Source organism: Oratosquilla oratoria, chromosome 2 (assembly GCF_046742065.1).
Source record: "Oratosquilla oratoria isolate Oo_2021 chromosome 2, ASM4674206v1, whole genome shotgun sequence".
Lineage (NCBI taxonomy): Eukaryota > Metazoa > Arthropoda > Malacostraca > Stomatopoda > Squillidae > Oratosquilla > Oratosquilla oratoria.
In genome coordinates, this window is record NC_134778.1 from 9210760 (window position 1) to 9216759 (window position 6000).

A 6000-nucleotide genomic window follows, 5' to 3' on the forward strand; every position below is an offset into this window, starting at 1 on the left:
ATATTATTTATTTATTTTGTTCATTTATTCATTTATTTATTTATTTTTGTAGAGTCGTTAGAGGCCCTAGTAGCAGGGCTGAGAGACGACGCCGGGATTCTAGGTCTCGTGAATCAAGACTAAAGTCCAGATGGACTATGAGCTACGTAGGAAAGACCACCCGCTTGCGCGGGTTTTTGGGAAGAGAAGTCTATAGGAAAATGAAATGATAGTAATGTATAAATGAGGGCTATTGCCACTGAGCAATGTTAGTGAAATTTGTTAGGGCTAGTATCGTGGCTCGGAGGCATGTGGCAGCCTTGGACTTTGAGGCTTACATCTACAGTAAAAAAAAAAAAAAAAAAAAATTGTTAGAGAGATAATTGTAGAGAAATGTTGTGACACGGATTTTTCTTTCTTTTCCTTTAGTGAGAGGTAAACTGAAATGAGAATATATATTATAAGAGAAAGAGATGAAGTGAATTTCAGTCGAAGAAAAAGCGTGTGGAAAAAATTGTGCATGTGGGCGTGATTTTGTTTGTGGGAAGTGTGTGTATATTACCTACGAGAAGTGAGTAGAATTCACTTCTCCCGTGTAGTAGTGAATACAATGTTTAGGATCAGGTGTTTGTGTTAGGTGTACAGTCTGTCTAGTTGTCTCATGCGTAGTTTATGTTTGTGTCGGTTGAGTGGAAGGATACCGAGAGCTAGGTGTAGAGACTCAGGTGTTCTGAAATCGTTCGCTCACGAATCCGTGATGGACTACAGAATTCTGTACCCTCTGATAGGAATAGTTTTTGGGGCATGTAGTATGGCTCAATCACAAAGACTGGCACAGTAACGGCCTGACCAAAGCTAAGTACAATCGAGGCTTGGGAGTGTTGCAGATTTGAAGCGCTTAAACCTGCCCAGCACAGACTTGACTCTCGCTTCCTGTCTACAGAAATGTGGGGTCCACGTAAAGCCACTGTCCTGTGTGCTACCCAGTACACGGGCATGATACGAGTATTTTACTGGGATGTTTAAGTTGTTTATCTTATGAGAAGTATCCGTAATTCTTCTGTCGGCTTTTCTGCAGTGAAAATATAGAAATGTAATTTTCGTAGGAAAATTAATTTTTCCCTGATACAAACCTGAGGTACTCCTTACAATAGGATACTTGGCGTTGCGTTAAGATTCCTACCGCTAAACACTGTGTTTTTAAAAATCCTCACTCCGTGGGTCTGTGCAACGCTTATCCTCAGTAAGGGGCCCTATTGGGGCCCTTCCCCTCCACCACAAGTCTCGCACACTATGCTCCATTCTCTGAGCCAGATATGAAATTAATCACAAGGTTTGTCAGGCAAGGGAGTAGGAACTTGTAGAGGGGTGGTTGAGGAGGGCCATTAGAGGTAAGGAGTACCTCAGGTTTGTATCAGGGAAAAATTAATTTTCCTGCGAAAATTACATTTGTTCCGAAGAATACAAACTCTTCGGTACTCCTTACAATAGGAGACTCGGACTTAGGAGGGAAGGAAGTTGTTATCTAGCCTGGAAAACCTCCGTAAGGAAATTTTAGTGTGCTAAGACCGTTGACCAGACCCTTATACATTCCCCTAAACTTTGAAGGGCACCCATTTCTGTTCCTAGGAGTGGAGACAAACAGGTTATGTTCACTTTTGTACCACTGAAGGGCTTGAATTGATTCCCTTGGGATGCTTGAGAGCCCTCGGGTGAGGTAAAGGAATGTAGGAGTATGAGAAGGACTTTGGAAAGTTATCACCGTGTTTGCCGAGCCAGAACCTGGATGAGTTGTCAGGCTCGGCTGTGTGCTATTGGGGAGGGGTATGTCATTTCAGGGCTTCTTGGGCGGCCACTATGGGGCCCAAGGAGAAGTTCCCTAAAGATTCCAACATTACTTCTTTGAGGTAAAAGGAAGTGAACGTAGTCTGGCTCTTCCATATGCCTGCTTGAAGAACCTGGTTGATTGACAGATTATTTCTGAAGGCTAGGGAGGTCCCTACCGCCCTCAGTTCATGGGCTTTCGCTTTAGGGCAATCTGTGTGGTTCATTTCGTAGGCTCTGCGGATGACTTCCTTGATCCAGTAAGAAATTGAATTCTTAGTGATGGGCTTCGGCTTATCTTTAGTAGAGAAGAACAACCTCTTTAATTCTGGTCTAAGATGTTCAGTTCTCTTGAGGTAGGTCCAGATGGCTCGTACCGGGCAGAGGACTATTTCCGTTTGTTCTTCCCCTACAAATTCGTCTAAGGAAGGAACACTAAAGGACCAGAATCTAGGGCCGGGCTTGGCAGGATCTTGGTTCTTGGCAATGAAAGTGAAGGAGACCTCTTTCCATCCTTTTGAATGGGCGACTCTATAAGAGATGGCGTGTAACTCCCCTACTCTCTTGGAAGATGCTAGGGCTAGAAGAAAAACTGTCTTCAAGGTGAGGTCCTTCAGATGTGCATCTCGGAGGGGTTCGTAAGGGGGACCTCTCAGAGAGTTCAGGACTAATGCCACATCCCACGGAGGAGAATTTTTTTAAATGCCTAAAGAGCATGGAAATTTCTGGTGAAAGGGCTAGGTCCATTCCCTTCAGAGAAAACATCTGATTTAGTGCTGCCCTATAGCCTTGCACTGCCGAGAGGGAGATCTTCTTGGACTTCCTGAGGAAGTGGAAGAAGGAGGCAATCTCAGGAACGGTGGCTTGATCTGGGACTATTTTCCTGGAGTGGCACCATTCTGCAAAGGCATTCCATTTCCCTTGATAAAGGTTAGCTGAGGAAGAGCGAATAGGAGTGGACATGTCTTCTGCCACCTCTCTGGGACTTTATACGCCATTGTTGCTCCGATGCGTGTGCCCCGTCTTAGTTTTGTTTGCATACGAATCAGGTTTAAGGGCTTACTGGATGTTACAGAGGTCAGAATGCAAAACGGGAGACATTTTTCTTTTCAAAATTCCAAGCAAAGTAAATATAAAAGGATAACCGACAATTCCCATTAAATGTTTTTGCTATTAAACTTTAATTTAGGCAACAAAAACGCTATTTTTCAAATCCGAATAAATCGTCTGCACTTCGAAAACAACGTCGCCTTCGGCCATCGTTGGGAATCATCGGAAGTGTGACGTATTAGTAGCTTAATATCGCTATTCACATGCCATTTCACACTCCCACCCACCAACCCCACTAGCCCTTTCCTGAAAGTGGCAGTTGCCGACAAGATTGACGAGTTAAACACCATATGAGGACCAAGATCTAAGAATATAAGGTCTAACCACTTCCGACCGAATTTCGAGGGAGTTGGCGCAGCGGGCCCGTGAACGTCACCTGGCTGTTCAAAGTGGGGTTAGCGGGTCCTATAGCTGTCAGTTGAAGCTGGTCCGTCGTTCGAAAATGACGTCGCCTTCGCTCGCACCGCTCCACGAATTAGTTATATTCTGACAAATATTATATAAAATATATATAGAATATTATAGTTCCTGTCTATATATATGAATATATATGATATATAATATATATATATAAAATATTATAGTTCCTGTCTTCCTTGGCGTTTCACAGTTTTCTTCAGTGTATCACAAAGAGAAAATGGACTCAGCCAAATGACGTCAGAAGCTGCGCAGAAGAATGTAAACGGTCTGACCTGTATATTTAGACCTTGATGAGGACGAAGCCTTTATTTGTACGACGTTTCGCTTATTACAGCTTTTAGTACTTGAAAAAGCTGTAATAAGCGAAACGTCGTACAAATAAGGGCTCCGCCCACTAGCCCTGCCATGGGGGCAGGGGTAGATGAGTAAAATAACGGTTAGGTCAATGGCCACAGCACTAAATCATTGATTAGGTTAACACTATAAGATGATGATATAGTTTCGCATTAAGCATAGCCTATCCGTAGACATATCAGTCAGTATTTCCTATTCTCTTTGCCCTGGTTCTCCTCTTCCTGATCCTGTTCCTCCCCATTTAATTACGATGGTCGGACTTCCGGTTTTCATCATCAAGAAGGTCAACTTCGGCATGTTTAATCATTTCCTGATCATCTTTTGACATTTGCAGTCATATCAAACTTACGAGTATAGCTGGACGGATGATGAACGAATTCCACTGTCTAACCCCTCCTCTTCAAATTAAATTAAATTCTGCGACATTTTTCAATAGAAACAGCGAGTGTGTAGGCAATAATTAATTCAAAGGGACTGTTATCTAGATAAAATGTCTGGCAACTTTGACGTCACGCCGATGCCATCTGGTGGGCGAAATTGTAACTGAATGAATGGCTGTGCATGCCTCGGGATTTTCAAAAATCTTATAAAATCCGCTAAGATGAGAAGGAGGGAAAGGGTGGTGAATGTGAGTAGGCACGTGCCTTTGACTTGGCTACCTCTCTTATATGGGAAAAAAAAGTTCTTGGTAAATAGATAGTATATTGATAGAGGCTACTACGATGGTGGAATCGACTGGGATAGTTTACAAATCCATTTCTGAAAGGGAGTGGATGGTTTAGAAAGATTATTTCGTCTATTGCATTCTGACCTTAAGTTTGTTCGTGCACGTGGCAATGTGCATAGCAGTGGAGTGAGTGTTATGTCAGGAAAATTCTTCGAGGAATTAGCATGGCTCAAAGTATGAACTCTCTCAACCAGAATATAGAGCGTTGTCGATACTTGTACATTTTTGTCGTGGCATTTTGTTGCCGCCTTCCTTCAGGAACATAGATATCTTAATCAGGCAGGACTTGTTTGCTTGTTTTGTATATCTTGACACTACTCACTCTCTTATTTTACAAGAGGACTAAGATCCGAATCTTCAAATTGCTTGTGCTTTCTATTTTGTAGTTCGACAATGAGACATGGGCATTTAATGCTAATTTGAACAGTGTCAACGCCCTTGGTAGGCTAATCAAGCTCCTTCAGGTGATGATAAGGGAGCACTGATATAACTTAATTCCAAACAAACGAATGCTCCATGAAACATAGTCAAGGCCTGCTACTAATACAATTCCTGAACTCCAACTCCGGCTATATGGGTAAATGACACGCTTCCCTGGTGATCCCACTCCACAACGAAGAGACGCCCATAAAACAAGTGACGCAGATCTTGCCGAGAACTGTTTTAGAATGGGAATGGGAAATGAAACAATTACAAAAACAAAAGTAAATTGACCTGGAAGTCATGATATTGGTTAATTTGTCAAAAAAAAAAAAAAATTAAGAATTAGACGGGGAAGACATCCGAATTGTTGAGAACAATAATAGTTACATTTCACTCTAGTGATGAAGATCCGACGCAAGCCGTCCGTTCAGGGTATGGTTACGTTGTGCTTTACTTCCAGCCAATCTACCAAATCAACATTATCACATCTCTCTGTCTCTTATTTTCCATCTATGTGCTATCTTATTTTATTTCATTATTCATGTTCCATATATAATAAAGGAAGCTGTACAGTACAATAAGTATCACTATTGAAGATTATAACGACAATATGAATAAATTCTATGACACGTGTAACGCTTTTCCGCCGAGGTGTCACGGGTAAGGCAGGTGGGATAGGGTTGGAAATCGTTGTTATAATCCTAGAGTGATATTCATTATACTATAAGCTTCCTTTACTATATACAGAATATATTATAAAAACATTAAATAGCACATAGATGGGAAATAAGAGAGAGAGAGCGCACAAATTATAATTGAAAATCTTATCCCATCTGCACTGGAATCACAACAGGAACAATACTATGAAAACAAAGTACTGACCACGGGCAAATCGTACGAATAATGACTAGACAAGTTGGGATTTTCCACAATGAAGGGAAGACAAGAAAGGGCGACATGACAGTTGTCTTTAGAACTATGAATGGTGTGAACAAGATTGACAAAAAGTGTTCATTAGTGTGAGACGAAATAATAAGAGGAGGGCATATGGAAACGAAATAAAAACGAATGCTTGAAGAATGTTATGGAATATAGTTTCCCGAACACATGCATTTTTAAAATAAATTAGAAGAAACAGTCCAGATGGACAACGTAAACTAATT